Genomic DNA, 21,621 nt, shown 5'->3' with positions numbered 1-21,621 from the left:
ACATTACGTGCTATCAGTGCGAACAGTGAAGTGCAGAGGATATGGTGACGTGGAATGTGGGTGTGTTTCGTGGTTAGGGTGTGGCGCTTATTGCTCTCAAGGCAACGCTGACTTTGGAAGGACGTGAACACATTGTGCAACGGCGTGTACCGCCTACAGTAGAGGAGCAGTTCCTAACAATGATTGTTTGTTTCAGCAGGACAACACACCCTTTGATAAATCAACATCTTGAGGCAAGCCTTGTGGACAGTAACATTCCTGAAATGGACTGGCCGGCCCAGCGTTCGGACCTAAGCCCTATGGAACACCACTGGGATGAGTTAGAACACTGACTTTGCTCCAGACCCCAGCATCCAACATCACTACCTACTCTAGTTTTGGCTCTCGAGGAAGAATGGGCTGCCATTCCTACACAGACTTTCGGACATCTCATAGAAAGTGTCCCCAGCAGATTTCAAGCTGTCATACACTGAAGTGACAAGACGTGGGACAGCGATATGCACATATACAGATTGCGGTAGTATCGTGTACACAAGGTATAAAATGGCAGTTAATTGGCGGAGCTGTCATTTGTACTTAGGTGATTCAAGCGGAAAGGTGTCTGACGTGATTACGGATGCACGATGGGAATTAACAGACTTTTAATGCAGAATTGTAGTTGGAGCTAGATGCACGGGACATTACATTTAGGAACTCTCAATAGTCTGAGATGTGCAGTGTCAAGAGTGTGGCAAGAGTTCCAGAGTTCAGGCAATACCTCTCACCACAGATAACACAGTGGCCGGCGCCTTCACTTAACGACGGAGAGAGTGACGTCTGCGTAGAGCTGTCAGTGCCAACAGACAGGTAATACTGCTTGAAATAACCGCAGAAAGTGATGTGGGACGTAAAACGAATATATCGGTTAAGACAGTGCGGCAAAATATGGTGTTAATGGGGAGCAGCAGCAGACGACCGAAGCGAGTGCCTTTGCTAACAGCACGACATCACTTGCAGCGCCTATCTTGCGCTGCGCTCGAGACTATATCCGTTAGACTCTAGACGACAGGAAAACCGTGGCTTGGCGACATGAGTCTCAATTTCAGTTGGTAATAACTGATGCTGGGTTCGAGTGTGTCGCATGCCCCACGGAGCCATGAATCCTAGTTGTCCGGCTCCCCTCCACCCCCCCCCCCCTTCTCTTACCCCGTCGGAGGTTCGAGTCCTCCCTCGGGCAGGAGTGTGTGTGTTGTCCTTAGCGTAGGTTAGTTGAAGTTAGATTATGTAATGTGCAAGCATAGGGACCGTTGTACTCAGCAGTTTGGTCCCATAGCTACTTACCAGAAATTTCAAATTTCCTAGTTGTCTACAACGCACTGGGCAAGCTCGTGGTAGCTCTGTAATGGTGTGGGTTGCGTTTACATGGATCAGTGACTATAAATGGTTATGTTCGACTACTTGGAGACCAGTTGCAGCCATTCATGTTCCCAAACAACAATGGAATCTTTTTAGGTGGCAATGCACCATATCACCCGGCCACAATGTTCGCGATTGTTTTGAAGAACTTTCTGGACAATTCGAACGAATGATTTGGCCACCCTGATCGCTTGACATGAATCCCACCGGATTTTTATTTGACATAGTTGAGAGGTCCGTTCGTACACAAAATCCAGCACCGGCAACACTTTCGCAGTTGTGGATGGCCATCGTGGCAGCAGGGCTCAATATTTCAGCAGGGGACTTCCAACGACTTGCTGAGTCCATGCCGTATTGAGTTGTTGCACTCTGCCGGGCATGGGCCGACACGCTAGTAGGAGGTATCCCATGACTTTTGTCACCTCTAAACGGTATCCTGATAGTTTTGTCAGATAGTGTACGTTATTGAATGCGTTCTTACGCTGTTTCTCGCAACGATTCTGAATAAGAAATCCTAAATTATCACATATAGCCTTACAAACGGTGCCTGAAAGTGGCAAGACAATTTTTGCTTCACTGCAGTTAGCAGTCAGTAACCGAAACAGGAGAAATACATTATATAATGCACAACGAAAAGTGCTTCTGATAGTTTACAGACCATATCACAGTTGATGTAGTCATCGTGGAGAAAGGAATCATTGTGACCAATGCGTCAGTCGGCTATGTTTAACAGAAATAATCTTTACACCGTGGCCTAACTGTCCACTAAGAAATATAACACGTATTTCGGGCACAGTTACATGTTGTTTTACGACACTGCTTTGTAGGTAATGATATGATGAAGGCATAATTTAATTTTTGGTTTTGTTGTAGCTTGATAATGCCAAAAAGAATACTTTTATTCAAGAGACAAATGTAAGTGGGACATTATTTCTGCATCAATACGAAGTGTAGTTACGTATATTATTGAAAAAGTCTGTTACATTTTACATTCGGAGGCGATTCTTTTATATGATTTAGTAAACCTCATACATGCCGCATGTATATTGTCAGAACGTCAGGGATTCTGGTGTGATTCAGGTAAGAATTTCATTGGAACACACTTGATTATTACGAGGAAATAACACATGGCCCTCGCACAGCAATTGTTGAATGAATGGCGTGGTGACATCTGTGCACCTACTAATCTTTTTAAGGTAGATATATTTTATCTTGTGTTCATGCACATCACTGAAAACTTGGTAGTGGAACGTACAAAGGACCTAGCAAACTGATCTAAAAACGAGGATAAATTCCGACAATCGTCAGCAGTACATTCAAATAATAGCATTACTCAACAGGATCTTAACTTTGACGGATAATAATCGCGTTTCACAGACTGTAGCCACAAAAAGATGAAAAAGTGTATTCACTGTTTTCAGAAAACAGAATCCTTTTGTCGGAATATTGCCGCAGCAAGAGTACCAAGCTGAACCGTCGCTGCCGCCTGAGTCAGGAGCTGTGTCTGCCGTTCTTTTGTGTCTGGGTACCCAGAGCATTCTGTGATTCGCCACGGATATCTTCCACGGTGAAAAGTCTCTCTCCATGAATAACACGTTCTTACTGGTCTACAGAAGATGCCAACAATAAAATTCAACGCATGATTTCCCTACAAGACGACCATATTTTCTGAATCTACGAGTAACGCCGGAGACAGTTTTTTGAACTACCATTACGTATAAAGTCCTTCAGGGAACTGTACTAGCTTTCAGATTAGGCTACACAGAAAATGAGTAGTTCTTTTTCTAAAGAAACAATGGCTATCATAATGTACAATTATTGCACAGTCGTCATATTTTCTCACTGAAATTGTATTGATCGTTCGTAAGTAAATCAAAGAAAGATATTTTTGTCTGTTTATAAAGAACCTCGTAAATTATAAAGTTACTGTAATCGCGAACAGAACGTCTATCAACGTATGCAAAACTATTTTGTTGAAGCGTGTGAGCAAATGATGGTTCTGTCTTTAAAATTGCGTTATTTGTCACGGGAGAACGTGGGAGTAGGAGAAATAGAAAGACTTTTAGAGATGTAGTGGTCTGTGTCTCTGCAAACATAGACTGTTAGAGATGTAATGGTCCCTGGCTCTGCAAGATACTAGCAAAACATACGAACACAAACGTAGTATGATTGTTAGTCCTCTGTTTGCTCACAATACACACACAGTTTCGTTAAAGATGAAAGGAGGAACTTGCTAGTTTCTTTCTAGGCAAGTTTCTATGACTGCAGCTTTTGGTAAAACCTCAGCATTATATCAGTAATTACGGAGGATAGGGATTAGCCACTCACGATGAAACAGATTCAAGAAAGTGAGGAGTTGAGCTTAAAGTTTTAAATTGTATATGGAACTTTTATTGCCCCTATTCATGATCCTGTTCGTCTGTACTCAAGTAATAGAAGAACAGATACAAGCTCGCAGTCCAGTTTTTTTCTTTTTTTTTGTACAGCTAATCAGTATTATAAGATAGAAAAATCACTTATTTCGAACAGTGAAGGATGTGCATTGAAACTGAGCAAAATCATTTTATGTGATAGCGGATGTCAGTATTACCTGACTATATATTTATGATAATTTCGTACTCAATTATTACAGTTGCCATTACACTTTTATTATATATTGTACCTTGAATACGACAGAAAGTGAAATGCATGTGAACATGTGAAAGAGCAAGCGAAATAATTGTTAATCACTGTTGTTCAAAATATTGGCTTCTTTCTCGAGTGTAGAACTCAAGTAACGGTAACGTTCGGCAATAGAGAAAAATTTATTTGAGGTGCATCTTGAATATTAATCAACAGAGCTGCATAAGTAAGAGGTTAGGAACGGTGAGTAATAATTTCTTTAAGTTGGTTGCTATAGTTCTTATTTATTTTTGCCCTCTTCTGCATTTACCCTTGCTTCTACAGCTATACGGCTCAAACCACTGAGAAGTGCAAGGCAGAGGGTAATTCCTTATAGTCATTTATTACGGCTACTTCCCCTTTCCATTGATTAAGGAACACGAGATGATGATTACAGCCCTGTAAACGCCGTAATTATCCAAATCTTGTCTTCATGGTCCCTACGAGAGCCACACATAAGGGTTTGTAGTGTATTTCTAGATTCCTCAACTAATTTCAGTTCTGGAAACTTTTTAAGTTGGTTGGTAAGTTAGTTGGCGTCTATCTTCAAACATCTTCAAGTTCAGGTTTTTCAGCATCTCCGTCAAGCACTCCCACGAATCAAACAAACCTGTAACCATGTGTGTTGCATTTCTTTGTAAACGTTCGTTCCCTTCATAGTCATATTTTCTACGACCACCACACACTTGAGCAATATTGTAGGATTGGTCGCAGGAGTCTCTTGTAAGCAATCTCCTTTGTAGGTGGACTACATTTTCGCAGAATTCTACCAATGAAGAAAAGTCTCCTACCTGCTTTACCTACGACTGAGCCTGTGTTACTATTCCAAATTATATCCTTATAAATTTCTACACGCTTGTATTTGTATGAGTTGACTGATTTTAGTTGTGAGTCATTGAAATTGTAGTCATAGCGTATTATATTTACTTTCTTTGGTGAAGAGGACAATTTTATATTTATGCAAGTGCGAGTTAATATTCGGTGTCTTAATAAACTGCACAGTATAATTTTGCAACACCTGCATTTCTGCGAAGATATGTGGGCTCAAATTCAAGTAGGGTGGAAATGAAAGAATAATAATTATTAAAGTAAAGATAATATGATAGTTTACTGTGAAATGAGAACAAAACAACGATGAAAATAAAATGAGTCCGTTATAAGGTACTCGTCTTTTCACACCGGTCATATCAGGATGAGCTGCTGTTCAGCATTCAGTACCATGCTTCTCCCATTGTAACGTGCTTGTATCCTCCTTCGCTTTCTGTCAACAAGATGGCCGAGACGTTGCTGCTCAAATCTGGCCTACTTTTTCACGGCTGGTCTCCTGGTGCCGTCCAGTGTCTGAGGAGGGTTCGTGCCTCGACAGGCTGTAAGCCGCATCTGGCGAGATGCATGCTAAGATCGGGTTCTTGCCAGCAAATAATGCAGGCAATGTCATTCCTGTCTCCTGGAGGAAGGTGCCCATGTGGTGTGCTCCTGCAGTATCGCACGCAAAGACGAATATACGAACAAAATGTTAACTGTGTGGCTAGAGGATAAGTTTGAGGATCTGTCCTGATACTACACAGATATACAATACCGTTTCCTCGTAAATTCTGGGAAGCCACTCCTCATTTCTTATCTTACCATTCCATTTAATTTTCTGCATGCGTCAGACGCTTGAATTTGCTTCTGTTTCGGTCCTCCCACAGTCCATGATATATTTCCAAGCGATTCTGGCCTCCAGTTGTACGTTCTCCAAAATTTCTTCCTCAAATTAAGGCCAGTATTGGCGGCTAGTAAATTTCCTTTGGAGAGAGATTCCCTATTTCCCTACGCTAATCGGCTTCAAATAATCCTTTCTTTCCACTGTACACCGTCAATTTGCTTCCTTCACTTGATATGCAATGTGGTCTCCAATTTTGCTGTTAACTTTACAGCAAATTTCATTTCTGATACCAATTGCAATAATAGAAATTCTTCTGAAGAATAGAAGGAATCGTCAAGGAGAAACTAATTCAGTTTGTTTTCAAAGTCTACTTCGCTGTTTGGCCGACAATTTATGTCATTGGCGAAGTTATGAAACATTTCGATTGCAGCATTGTGCACCTCTTTCTTTGCAAAAGACAACCTTAAAAGTGGTATAACGAACGCTATTTTTTCTTTCGATTACGTAATTACGTACTTCATTGCACCCAAACTGTTTAACTGCTCAATCAGATATTTATAAGTTTATCGTGAATGAGCACCAATATTGTTCTTACAGAACGTTTTAGGGCAATGGAAGCTTTCTTTCTTAAAGATGAGTTACCACAGAACATTCCTCCACGTGATTGTACTAAATAAAAATATGCAAAGTATGTCAACGTATTGATTTCTCTCTAAGTTTTAAACGAGCTTCCGAAGCATGTTGACATGATTAATATTACATTCCTATCAGGGGCGATCTGCAAGCTGTAACATTCGAAGAAATACTTCAGGGTCAAGATCTCGTTTAAATATTTCATTTGAATAATTTCTTCAGATGTTACATGGCGAATATTGTACACAAGTCGCATTGTCCCATTCACGATTTCTCGGAGATATACATGAATGTTATTTATTATTTCAATTACGCTCATTCACATCTACACTCCTGGAAATGGAAAAAAGAACACATTGACACCGGTGTGTCAGACCCACCATACTTGCTCCGGACACTGCGAGAGGGCTGTACAAGCAATGATCACACGCACGGCACAGCGGACACACCAGGAACCGCGGTGTTGGCCGTCGAATGGCGCTAGCTGCGCAGCATGTGTGCACCGCCGCCGTCAGTGTCAGCCAGTTTGTCGTGGCATACGGAGCTCCATCGCAGTCTTTAACACTGGTAGCATGCCGCGACAGCGTGGACGTGAACCGTATGTGCAGTTGACGGACTTTGAGCGAGGGCGTATAGTGGGCATGTGGGAGGCCGGGTGGACGTACCGCCGAATTGCTCAACACGTGGGGCGTGAGGTCTCCACAGTACATCGATGTTGTCGCCAGTGGTCGGCGGAAGGTGCACGTGCCCGTCGACCTGGGACCGGACCGCAGCGACGCACGGATGCACGCCAAGACCGTAGGATCCTATGCAGTGCCGTAGGGGACCGCACCGCCACTTCCCAGCAAATTAGGGACACTGTTGCTCCTGGGGTATCGGCGAGGACCATTCGCAACCGTCTCCATGAAGCTGGGCTACGGTCCCGCACACCGTTAGGCCGTCTTCCGCTCACGCCCCAACATCGTGCAGCCCGCCTCCAGTGGTGTCGCGACAGGCGTGAATGGAGGGACGAATGGAGACGTGTCGTCTTCAGCGATGAGAGTCGCTTCTGCCTTGGTGCCAATGATGGTCGTATGCGTGTTTGGCGCCGTGCAGGTGAGCGCCACAATCAGGACTGCATACGACCGAGGCACACAGGGCCAACACCCGGCATCATGGTGTGGGGAGCGATCTCCTACACTGGCCGTACACCACTGGTGATCGTCGAGGGGACACTGAATAGTGCACGGTACATCCAAACCGTCATCGAACCCATCGTTCTACCATTCCTAGACAGGCAAGGGAACTTGCTGTTCCAACAGGACAATGCACGTCCGCACGTATCCCGTGCCACCCAACGTGCTCTAGAAGGTGTAAGTCAATTACCCTGGCCAGCAAGATCTCCGGATCTGTCCCCCATTGAGCATGTTTGGGACTGGATGAAGCGTCGTCTCACGCGGTCTGCACGTCCAGCACGGACGCTGGTCCAACTGAGGCGCCAGGTGGAAATGGCATGGCTAGCCGTTCCACAGGACTACATCCAGCATCTCTACGACCGTCTCCATGGGAGAATAGCAGCCTGCATTGCTGCGAAAGGTGGATATACACTGTACTAGTGCCGACATTGTGCATGCTCTGTTGCCTGTGTCTATGTGCCTGTGGTTCTGTCAGTGTGATCATGTGATGTATCTGACCCCAGGAATGTGTCAATAAAGTTTCCCCTTCCTGGGACAATGAATTCACGGTGTTCTTATTTCAATTTCCAGGAGTGTATATTTCAGTAAGTCTAATATTAGTCAGCTCCGCTAGCCGTGCGGTCTAACGAAACATATTCATGATGACAATATATGAGGTGCAGCGTGACCAAGTAAAGTACAAATTCCGCCCTACTTGAATCTAGTTAAATGATAGCAAAGTTATATATTTCGAGAAAACCATAATGCTCCTGGCAAATGACTTCAAAAGTCTTAGAAAGGTTTGTAACACTAAAATCTGAAGTAATTCTAATTCAAAATCACCTTCCAAGTGTGCCCAGAAGCAGAACATTTTGCTCAAGAACCCAGCTCAGTGACTAAGTCTGTGCAAAATCCCCCCGCTTCGGCTCTATGGACAGAGACAGACAGAAATTCGGAGGTGGGGAAGTGACCACTCTACAAGGTGACATTTTCGTCGGTACCAGGCGTCTCCACCAGCATACAGATAGGAGACACGATACCTGGTTCCTTTGCTCAAAATTTTCCGTTGATTCTACTCATAAAATTTAAACAAGCCCTTGCCTTACGTGAGGGTGTGAGGCAACCAATCACGAGGCCGTGCGTTTAGAACATCTGGGCAGACAGACCCCACCAGACTGACGCCCAAAACCAGCTTTGATAAATTACACTCAACGGCCATTTCCAAGCCCTGTTGCAAAGATGAACCACCTGAATATGCTAATGTTCATCTGTTTTCAGTTACACCCTTTTTATATACTCTAGCAATAATCTAGAGTGAGGAAAGATGGTAAGTCTATACCGTACCTTATTAACTGATATAATAAATCTAATGATGCAGTTATAATCCTTTAAAATGTGTAGTGGGAAATTTAACATAATGAGTAGGACTGATTAAAACAATTTTTATTTTAAATTGCTTATCTTTCTTTCTTAATCAGGTTCTACTAATATCATGAAATTTTTTTGCCATAATTAACCTAAAGTAAATTTCTCATGTGTGACAACATACCTTTAATAATTTTTACACATTTAGGAGCAGACATCGAAACCGTGGAAGATACTCTGTAACTTTTATAAAACTGTCCTGGCCGACCTTTTATTTACTTGCAATGTAACATACTCTCTTGTATAGGTTTATTTTATTGAGGGACATCTGAACTTACGTGCAATGTATCCTTAAGGAAGACGTATCTATAAAAATTAAAGATCCAAGAACACTTAATTCGAAGTAGCTGAATTGTTTTTCTCCTATAGGCTATAAATCCCCCCATGAACCATGGACCTTGCCTTTGATGGGGAGCCTTGCGTGCCTCAGCGATACAGATAGCTGTACAGTGGGTGCAACTATAACGAAGGGGTATCTGTTGAGAGGCCAGATAATCGTGTGGTTCCTGAAGAGAGGCAGCAGCCCTTTTTAGTAGTTACAGAGGTAACAATCAGGATGATTGACTGATCTGACCTTTTCACATTAACCAAACGGCCTTGCGGTGCTGGTACTGCGAACGGCTGAAAGCAAGGGGAAACTACGGCCGTAATTTTTCCCGAGGGCATGCAGCTTTACTGTATGGATAAATGATGATGGCGTCATCTTGGGTAAAATATTCCGGAGGTAAAATAGTCCCCCATTCTGATCTCCGGGTGGCGACTACTCAAGAGGACGTCGCTATTAGGAGAAAGAAAACTAGCGTTCCACCTATCGGAGCGTGGAATGTCAGATCCCTTAATCGGGCAGGTAGGTTAGCAAATTTAAAACGGGAAATGGATAGGTTAAAGTTAGATATAGCGGGAATAAGTGAAGTTCGGTGGCTGGAGAAACAGGACTTCTGGTCACGTGAACACAGGGTTATAAATACAATATCCAATAGGGGTAATGCTGGAGTAGGTTTAATAATGAGTAAAAAAATAGGAACGCGGGTAAGTTACTATGAAAAGCATAGTGAACGGATTATTGTAGCCAAGATAGATACGAAACCCACACCCACCACAGTTTATCTGCCAACTAGCTCCGCAGATGAGTAGGAGGTTGAGGATATGTGTTATGAGATAAAAGGAATTATTTGGACAGTTAAGGGAGCAGAACATTTAATAATCATGGGGGACTTGAATTAAATAGGAGAAAATAGGAAGAGAAGGAAAAGCAGTAGTTGAACAGGGTCTGGGGGAAAGGAATGCAAGAGGAAGCCTCCTGGTAGCACTTTGCACAGAGAATAATATAACCATAGCTAATGCTTGGTTTCAGAATCATGAGAGAAGGCTGTATACTGGGAAGAGACCAGGAGACGCCGGAAGGTTTGAGATTGATTATACACTGAAGAGACAAAGAAACTAGTTCACCGCCTAATATTGTGTAGGGCCCACGCGAGCACGCTGGAATGCCGCAACATGACGTGGCATGGACTCGACTAATGTCTGAAATACTGTTGGAAGGAGTTGGCGCCATGAATCCTGTAGGGCAGTCCATAAATCCGTAAGAGGATGGAGGGTTGTGATCTCTTCTGAACACAACATTGCAAGGCATTCCAGATCTGCTCAATAATGTTCATGTCTGGGGAGTTCGGTGGCCAGCGGAAGTGCTTAAACTCAGAGGAGACTCCCTGGAGACACTCTGCAGCAATTCTGGAAGTGTGGGGTGTTGCATTGTCCTGCTGGAATGGCCCAAATTTTTCGGAATGCACAATGGACGTGAATGAATGCAGGTGATCAGACAGGTTGCTTGCTCACATGTCACCTGTCAGAGTCGTATCTAGAGGTATCAGGGCACTCACATCACTCCAGCTGCTCACGCCCCACACCATTGCAGAACCTTCACCATCCTTAACAGTCCCCTGCTGTCATACGGGGTCCATGGTGTGGTGTCACCGCCAGGCACCACACTTGCTAGGTGGTAGCTTAAATCAGCCGCGGTCCATTTAGTACATGTCGGACCCGCGTGTCGCCACTGTGTGATCGCAGACCTAGCGCCACCACAAGGCAGGTCTCGATATACGATAGAGCACTCGCCCCAGTTGTACGGACGACATTGCTAGCGACAATACGGACGAAGCCTTCCTCTCATTTGCCGAGAGACAGTTAGAATAGCCTTCTGCTAAGTCTATGGCTACGACCTAGCAAGGCGCCAATTGTAACAGTGCATGTATCTTACGAGTCGCATTTGTATAGTCAAGAGAGATGTATCACAAGGAGTCATTAAAGTTAATTATAAAGCAGCTACGTACTTTTCTTGCTACCATTCAATAGTTATCCTGTTCCAGAATTCACGCCCGTCTGCGTTAGATAGCGTGCCTATCGGCCCCCTCAAAATAACACTGTGTCGGCACTTCTGTCGACACATTACATGGAGTCACGAGATTGTCGCTATACCCGTACTCATCCATCAGCTCGCTACAATTTGAAACGAGAGTCGTACGACCAGGCGACATGTTTCCAGTCATTAAAAATCCAATGTTGTTGTTGACGGGCCCAGGCGAGGCATAAGGCTTTGTGTCGTGCAGTCATCAATAGTAAACGAGTGGGCCTTCGACACTGAAAGCCCATTTCGATGATGTTTCGTTGAATGGTTCGCACGCTGACACTTGCTGATGACCCAGCATTGAAATCTGCAGCAGTTTACGGAATGGTTGCTCTTCTGCCACTTTGAACGATTCTCTTCAGTCGTCGTTGGTCCCGTTCTTGCAGCATCTTTTTCCAGCTGCAGCGATGTCGGAGATCTGATGTTCTACCCGATTCCTGATATTCACGGTACACTCGTTAAATGGTCGTACAGGAAAATCCACACAACATCACTACGTCGGAGACGCTGTGTCCCATCGATAGTGCACTGACTATAACAACACATTCAGACTCACTTAAATCTTGATAACCTCTCATTGTAGCAGCTGTAATCGATCTAACAACTGCCCCAGGCACTTGTCTTATATATCATATATAGGTGTTGCCGTCCGCAGCGCCGTATTCTGCCTGTTTATATACCTATGTATTTGAATATGCATGTATATACCAGTTTATTTGGCTCTTCAATCGATAATGGTTAGATAGAGATTTAGGAACCAGATTTTAAATTGTAAGATATTTCCAGGGGCAGATGTGGAGCCTGACCACAATTTATCGTTTATGAACGGCAGATTAAAATTGAAGAAACTTCAAATGACAAGAAGTTAAGGAGGTGGGACCTGGACAAACTGAGGGAACCAGAGCTTTTAGAGCGTTTCAGAGGGAGCATTAGGGAACATCTGACAAGAAGAGGGCAAAAGAATACAATAGAAAAAGAATGAGAAACTTTGAGAGATGAAATAGCAAAGACATCACAACATCAAGTTGGTAAAAAGACAAGGGCTAGCAGAAATCCTTGGGTAACACGAGAGGTATTGAATTAAATCAATTAAAGGAGAAAATAGAAAAATGCAATAAATGATGCAGGCGAAAGGGAATATTAACGTCTAAAAATTGAGACAGACAGAACGTGCAAAATGGCTAAGCAGGAATGGCTAGATGACAAATGAAAGGAAAGGATGTAGAAGTATATATCTAGGAGTAAGAAACTGCAAACAGGAGGTCGCTGCACATGAAGCACAAGCTCCGATTACGGAAGGATATGGAAGGAAATCATCACTGCCCTTTACCAATGAACCATCTAGGCATTTTCCTTAAGTGATGTTGGGAAATCCCGGGAAACTTAAATCAGGCGGCCGGACGGGTATTAGAACTGTCGTCCTTCCGAAAGTGAGTCCAGTGCCCTAACCATGCGCCACCTCGCTGATCAAGAAATAAAATGTTTAATTCACTGACGACGACGTAATTACATCTTGTAGCTAAACCATACATCTGACACAGTCTCAGAGCATAGAAAATAACGAAAGATGTTTGTTACGCAATTTGGCGAGGATGAGAGGAGAAGGAACATTCCAAAGAATCAGTCACATCCATCTGTTACGACATTCGGCAAACGTTGTAACAAATCCTGCAATGATGTTTATGTAGGAGGTAACATTTAATGTGACTGAGCGTTTGCGAACACTGACGAACTCGTTCATAGAGATCATGTCCTTTACAAGTTTATTCTGCTCCAGTACCACACGACCGTTCATTTGCTGCTACGCAACTTAGCCGTCAAGACTCTGCAGTTACAGACCTACGTGATACGTTTTCTGTGTGTTTCTTTTTCCCTGCTGTTTTACGAAAATAGTTTCAGTTTAGAAACTGCAGATTTCGAAATACATTCTCGTGGAGAAATTAAAAACAGATTACCTGCGTAGAGCACGGTGCGTGATACAGGATAGTCCAGGAACCTCTACCATTTCCGTCATTTTCTTTTCTACTCACGAGTCGTGCGTGGAAAGAACAACTTCGGTAAGTTTCCTAATAATCTGTAATTTCTCTCACTTTGCCGTTGTGATCATTTCGTGACATGTATTAAGGACAAAATAATCCAGTGACTATGTATGGAACGTAGGCACCAGGAACTTCAAGAGTAAACCTCTCCGTAAATGCATATTCGTAACGCTCACGTTCTCACTAAACAAACCCATGACTAAGCGTGCTACACTTCTGTAAATCTTCTTTGTTTATTTAGTTTAGTTTTTTTTTCATCTTACGTGGAGAATATGCACCTCATCTGTGGCGACATGTCTACATGCCATCCATCAGGATATTTTCAATTTAATCTTAATCTAGAACAAAGTTTGACAAATATAGCGCAACCACATTCATAGTATCTCTCAGAAATTCATCCATGGAGTAGAAGGCACTGTCAAGTAGAAAAGACTTCAATTTGTCTTTGAAACTTTCTTTATCTGTCAGCACCTTCAATTTATAAGGGAGGTGGTCAAATATTTTGCTCCTTCCCAAGAAACAGTAAGGTTAAACTGTAACTATGGAGGCTATTTTCGTTATTAGAGCTGTATTTATGAATGCTATCATTATTTTCAGTTAGTGCCTGATTCTTCATAACAAACTATGTAAGAGAGTAAACTTATTACTAAGTTGTTGTTAATAGCCGTAATTTTGTAACTAGTTGCCTATATGAATGTCGAGGATGGGATCAGATTTTATCCTTTCAGTACGTTTCTGTATAATTAATACTTCGTGTCCATATGCGAAAATGTACTAGCAAATTATTGTGTATGGCACCAATGAATAGGGCTTTTATCACTAAAATAAACAATTAGCTGTCGTGGATTATCAATTGGCATAGACTGGACACAATGTACTCGCGAATTCATTGTCATTAGAACTGTCGAATTGTGGAAGAAGGCCACCCAGGATGACGATTCGCGATGACAGTGGTACACGCCAATGGAAGATTACGAGGCGGTGTAAAACAACATAAGCCGGTGAATGCGTCTAGTGTACTTGTGGAAGAGTTCCAGTGAGGCGTAAGTTTACGTCGGGTGGAATGGCGCTGACCTGGTCTATCACTAGCGAGTAATATGAGAACGTGCTGTCCTTTTGATGTGCAACCGTTATTTGCTTACAGTCCTCCACAGATGACATGGCCCTCTGACCCGCAGTGCTTCCATCCCAGACCCTCCCCCCCCCCCCCACCCAACTCCCACACCGCCACGGCTTGAACTTAGTATCGACAGATCTTCGTGAGGCATGGGTGGCTATTCAGCGGTCATGAATCAAAACGGCTGTTCAATACTTTTATTGCTTCACGAGGTCTACATCTACATCTACATTCATACTCCGCAAGCCGCCCAACGGTGTGCGGCGGAGGGCACTTTACGTGCCACTGTCATTACCTCCCTTTTCTGTTCCAGTCGCGTATGGTTCACGGGAAGAACGGCTGTCGGAAAGCCTCCGTGCGCACTCGAATCTCTCTCATTTTACATTCGTGATCTCCTCGAGAGGTATAAGTAGGGGGAAGCAATATATTCGATACCTCATCCAGAAACGCACCCTCTCGAAACCTGGACAGCAAGCTACACCGCGATGCAGAGCGCCTCTCTTGCAGAGTCTGCCACTTGAGTTTGCTAAACATCTCCGTAACGCTATCACGGTTACCAAATAACCTTGTGACGAAACGCGCCGCTCTCCTTTGGATCTTCTCTATCTCCTCCGTCAACCCGATCTGGTACGGATCCCACACTAATGAGCAATACTCAAGTATAGGTCGAACACGTGTTCTGTAAGCCACCTCCTTTGTTGATGGACTACATTTTCTAAGGACTCTCCCAATGAATCTCAGCCTGGCACCTGCATTACCAACAATTAATTTTATATGATCATTCCACTTCAAATCGTTCCGTACGCATACTCCCAGATATTTTACAGAAGTAACTGCTACCAGTGTTTGTTCCGCTATCATATAATCATACAATAAAGGGTCCTTCTTTCTATGTATTCGCAATACATTACATTTGTCTATGTTAAGGGTCAGTTGACACTCCCTGCATTAAGTGCCTATCCGCTGTAGATCTTCCTGCATTTCGCTACAATTTTCTAATGCTGCAACTTCTTGTATACTACAGCATCATCCGCGAAAAGCCGCATGGAACTTACGACACTCTCTACTAGGTCATTTATATATATTGTGAAAAGCAATGGTCCCACAACACTCCCCTGTGGCACGCCAGAGGTTACTTTAACGTCTGTAGACGTCTCTCCATTGATAACAACATGCTGTGTTCTGTTTGCTAAAAACTCTTCAATCCAGCCACACAGCTGGTCTGATATTCCGTAGGCTCTTACTTTGCTTATTAGGCGACAGTACGGAACTGTATCGAACGCCTTCCGGAAGTCAAGAAAAATAGCATCTACCTGGGAGCCTGTATCTAATTTTTTCTGGGTCTCATGACCAAATAAAGCGAGTTGGGCCTCACACGATCGCTGTTTCCGGAATCCATGTTGGTTCCTGCAGAGTAGATTCTGGGTTTCCAAAAACGACATGATACGCGAGCAAAAAAGATGTTCTAAAATTCTACAACAGATCGACGCCATAGATATAGGTCTATAGTTTTGCGCATCTGCTCGACGACCCTTCTTGAAGACCTGTGCTCTTTTCCAATCATCTGGTACCTACCGTTCCTCTAGAGACTTGCGGTACACGGCTGTTAGAAGGGGGGCAAGTTCTTTCACGTACTCTGTGTAGAGTCGAACTGGTATCCCGTCAGGTCCAGTGTACTTTCCTCTGTTGAGTGATTCCAGTTTCTTTTCTGTTCCTTGGACACTTATTTCGATGTCAGCCATTTTTTAGTTTGTGCGAGAATTTAGAGAAGGAACTGCAGTGCGGTCTTCCTCTGTGAAACAGCTTTGGAAAAAGGTGCTTAGTATTTCAGCTTTACGCGTGTCATCCTCTGTTTCAATGCCATCATCATCCCGGAGTGTCTGGATATGCTGTTTCGAGCCACTTACTGATTTAAGGTAAGACCAAAACTTCCTAGGATTTTCTGTCGAGTCGGTACATAGAATTTTACTTTCGAATTAACTGAACGCTTCACGCATAGCCCTCCTTACGCTAACTTTGACATCGATTAGCTTCTGTTTGTCTGAGAGGTTTTGGCTGCGTTTAAGCTTGGAGTGAAGCTCTCTTTGCTTTCGCAGTAGTTTTCTAACTTTGTTGTTGAACCACGGTGGGTTTTTTCCGTCCCTCACAGTTTTACTCGGCACGTACCTGTCTAAAACGTATTTTACGATTGCCTTGAACTTTCCCCATAAACACTCAACATTGTCAGTGTCGGAACAGAAATTTTCGTTTTGATCTGTTAGGTAGTCTGAAATCTGCCTCCTGTTACTCTTGCTAAATAGATAAACCTTCCTCCCTTTATTTATATTCCTATTAACTTCCATATTCAGCGATTCTGCAACGGCCTTATGATCACTGATTCCCTGTTCTGCATTTACAGAGTCGTAAAGTTCGGGTCTGTTTGTTATCAGTAGGTCCAAGATGTTATCTCCACGAGTCGGTTCTCTGTTTAATTGCTCGAGGCAGTTTTCGGATAGTCACTCGATGCTCTGTCCCTACTACCCGTCCTAAACATCTGAGTGTCCCAGTCTATATCTGGTAAATTGAAATCTCCACCTAAGACTATAACATGCTGAGAAAATTTATGTGAAATGTATTCCAAATTTTCTCTCAGTTGTTGTGCCACTAATGCTGTTGAGTCGGGAGGTCGGTAAAAGGAACCAATTATTAACCTAGCTCGGTTGTTGAGTGTAACCTCCACCCATAATAATTCACAGGAACTATCCACTTCTACTTCACTACAGGATAAACTACTACTAACAGCGACAAACACGCCACCACCGGTTGCATGCAATCTATCCTTTCTAAACACCATCTGTGCCTTTGTAAAAATTTCGCCAGAATTTATCTCTGGCTTCAGCCAGCTTTCTGTACCTATAACGATTTCAGCTTCGGAGCTTTCTATCAGCGCTTGAAGTTCCGGTACTTTACCAATGCAGCTTCGACAGTTTACAATTACAATACCGATTGCTGCTTGGTCCCCGCATGTCCTGACTTTGCCCCGCACCCTTTGAGGCTGTTGCCCTTTCTGTACTTGCCCGAGGCCATCTAGCCTAGAAAACCGCCCAGTCCACGCCACACAACCCCTGCTAGCCGTGTAGCAGCTTGCTACGTTTAGTCTGTGCATTCAGTAAGACGAAAGGGTTATCACATGGTAGTAGACAGGTATTTTTGCTTCACTGTTGATGAATGTATGTGCAAGGAGGACAACAAAGCAATTCTAAAAAGGTGGTTTGAAATAGAAGCCAGGAATGCCTGACTGTAGCTCTCGATGATTTCTCCGTTTCATTCTACGTGAGTGAAATAGTGCGCCACTATCGTCAAGTATTTCATTTTTGTCTTATTGAACAACGCTGCTTTGCAGTCTGTAAGTATTTCACTTTCGAATAGGGGTTAGCTAGTCCGCCTCAGTCCTCCCTCTTCCCGTAGAAGTAAGAAGAAAGATATACACTTCATACAGTTATCAGACCTATATCTACGTATAACTGATTTGATAAGTATTGTTACTAAGCAAAATAAGGAATAAGCTTCTACATTGATATTGTAAGAGCTACACAGTTTCAATGAATGTATGCTCAGTATGGACGGGAAAATAGAAGGTATGATTGAATTCTCCTTGTTTTCAACATACAGGTCGTTAGAGACAGAACAGTAGCTCAAAAAGAATTGTTGGTGAGCCTCGTGTGTCCTGGTAACTATCTAATTTGACATACATGGTTTCTTCTCGAGATATGCGTAGGGGGAAACAATACTTATTTACTCTGTCAGGAAGGCACATTCTCGGAAATTTATCCTTAAACCACGCCATGATAAATTACGATGGAGCATCCGTGTGTGGAGGCTCCGTGAAGAGGGAACGGTGCCGGACTGCATTCGTGAACGTCATACGGGCCCAGAGCATGGAGTGACGGTGTGGCGTGCCATTCAGTAGACAGCACGATCACCTCTATTTCGCACAGGCACTTATGTGGACAGCAGATTTTAAAGTTTTTAAATGTTAAGGCCGATGGTCAAGCCCTATCTTCGAGGTATCCACCATGTTGTCTTTAACAACGTAATGCTAGCCACATGCTTTTCGTGCTATCCTGACGTACCTAGATACTGAGTGTGTCCGACTTTTGCCGTGGCCTGCACGCTCTCTAGATCGTACACCCACTGAACACATTCGTATGTGGCTTGCAGAGAGACAACCACAGTACCACTTGCTAGCCACTGTGACTGGTGAATTTCGGCATAGAGTTGAAAGAGAATGAGATTACGTGCTCACGTTTGTCATCTAGGCTCAGTTGTACTCAATACCCACCCAGGTTGGAGCCACTGTTGTTCCCAATGGTAGCAGCTCTGTGTAGTGGCTTTCGCACGTATTCGTCCGCCTATACTGTATACGCACAACAAGCAGAACTTCAAACCTGGAATTGCAAATTTTATTAATCAGCAGTGTATATCATTCGAATCAGGGCCATTCTCATATGGGCTCGGATTTTCAGAGCAATACAATTAACTTCTTTTCCTAAACGAAATATAAAAACGGACAGTTACGCAAGGGATAGTCGATAAGTAATGCAACACATTTTTTTCTAATCCAGTTTTGGTTGAAAAAGTGTGTAATTCGTTGTGGGACATTGTGCAATATTTGCGCTTCAGCCCCTATAGTTTGATGAAGTTCCGATAGGTGATAGGTGGCGGCGCTATACACTACTTCAAAGTGGCGTTTATAACGGAGGTGCCTTTCAAGCAGAGGCTGTAAATGACAAAGGAACACTCCCAAGTGTTAATAAACGATCTTGGTGAAACTTGGCGGGTGTACAGACGGACAAAATAATGAATACGCAAATTTTTGTTTGTGATTAATTTCACTTTTAAAGGGTAAAATACGTATTGCATTATTTTGCCCTTCTACACACCCACCACTTTTCACAACATCGTTTATTGACACTTGCAAATGTTGCCTTGGGAGTTTCTTCTGGCAGAAAACCAGAGAATAGCACGTATTCATAGACGCTTGCACGTGCCAGCCGGCAGCGCACAGCTGTTACTCCCGCAATGTTGGAACGTGAGGACACTCTCATCAGAGGTGATTGACGGATCACAATGAAACGCCTCGCTGCTCAGCTGGACGTGTCTGTTGGTAGTGCTGACACACTCGCCCACGAATTGGTGCTCAAGGCGTGTGTCCGCTAAGCTCCCGCCGCCTAACGGAAAACCGTAAAGAGCAACGAAGTACCATCTCAGAGAAATTACTTGTGCGTTACGAGGCTGATTGCGACAATCTTTCTTTCGAACATCGTCACAGGCGATGAAACATGTTTTCGTTAGTTCGAATAGGAAACAAAACAGCAATCCATGGAGTGGCGCTACACCACTTTTCCTCCGTAGAAAAAGTTCAGCGCTGCACCCTCAGCCGGTAAAGTCATTGAGATGGCCTTCTGGAACTTTAAAGGGGTTATTTTGCTGGATGTCCTGCCTAATGGTGCAACGATGAAGAGTACTGTGCTGCTCTCGTTAAATTGAAGAAATAACTTCAGCATGTCCGTCACTGCAAAAATGCAAACGACGACGCAAGACCTTACACAAGTCTGAGCACCCGAGAGGAGCTTAAAAAACTTCATTGGGGTGTTCTTAGTCATGCATCCTACACCCCGCATCTCACAGCTTCATAGTTCCATCTGTTTGTCCCAACGAAGGATGCACTCCGCTGGACGGAGTACGCAGATAATGGGGAAGTTACTGAAGCAGCAACACGTTGGCTCCGACGTGGACCAGTGGTATGATACTCCGCGGGCATATAGGCAGTCCAAGTAAGGTGGCTTAAGGCCGTCATACTGAACGAAGGTTATGTTGAAAAATAGGGTTTTGTAGGCCAAAAAGTGGGGAATAATATGGTATATTGAAGTCATAAATAAAGCCAAACTTCTTCCAGAAAAAAAATGTTGCATTACTTATTGAATGCAACTCGTAGTAACCTCGCTCATAGACATCGCAGGCGTTACAGACTGCCCATTCAATTTGCTATACTTGTATGCGAGAGAATACTTGTAAGAGAGAGAGCCGATCATGGGTTTCTTAAGCCCATGCATTCTTCTCAGGTGAGTGATGAAATTCAAAGAGCATATAAAGCAGAATGTCTAGGTGGCGAATTAAATCCTCTTTCTTTGTAATCCAAGTACCCTGTTCTTAATCCTAAGCCAGCTCACTATCTCGCACTATGAAAAGTCAGTAAGCTACAACAGGAGCACACTGTCAACTGAATTCAATTGGTACAGTTATCTTAGTAAGTGTTTCAGTTGCCTTCTGATGTGTTTTGTGTTCATCCATTCGCTGGACTTCAAATCGTTACGCATGCAGGCTATGATTTAGCGGGTGCTGGAAATTAAAGAAATTCCTTGCCATTTGAAAAGAATCTTTCTGAGCACAGAAAGGAAATTTGTGAATATAGATTAATTTAATCGCAAGTCAACACGCTGAGCTACGATTGGTCACTGACCATAGCTGGGACTAAATTTGGAAATCATTCTTGAAAATGTCGCTTCAAGATTTTGTGTTCAAGATGAGTGCAGCTGTCTCAATGGGTAGAGTCCCAGATCAGTCTTCATATGGCTCTGAGCACTATGGGACTTAACTTCTAAGGTCATCAGTCCCCCAGAACTTAGAACTACTTAAACCTAACTAATCTAAGGACATCACACACATCCATGCCCGAGGCAGGATTCGAACCTGCGACCGTAGCGGTCGCTCGGTTCCAGACTGTAGTGCCTAGAACCGCTCGGTTACCAGGGCCGGCAGATCAGTCTCCACTGTCACTAACAATGAAACGCGAAAGCACCATAAACTTGCTTATTACAGTTATTCTACGTCCTGTGGTATGATGTTGGAGTATTATTCAGTCAGCTCTCAAAGAACATTCTTAGCACAGAAAAGATTTTTCTCTTTGTTTCACGACGTTCAAGCGTCTGGGGATATTAACCGCGTAAATCTAAAACAGCTACCCCCTCTCGTGATCTGTGATTAACAATAAGGATTTACTTCAAAGGAAATGCTGCTTTTACTAACAAAGCACTGGATCTTAACCTTTGTTTCCTGACATAAGAAAAATTTACTTTTTAACATTTTCTCTGCAGAATTTATGC

Source organism: Schistocerca americana, chromosome X, assembly GCF_021461395.2.
Source record: "Schistocerca americana isolate TAMUIC-IGC-003095 chromosome X, iqSchAmer2.1, whole genome shotgun sequence".
Taxonomy (NCBI): domain Eukaryota; kingdom Metazoa; phylum Arthropoda; class Insecta; order Orthoptera; family Acrididae; genus Schistocerca; species Schistocerca americana.
This window is presented reverse-complemented; position numbering follows the sequence as displayed.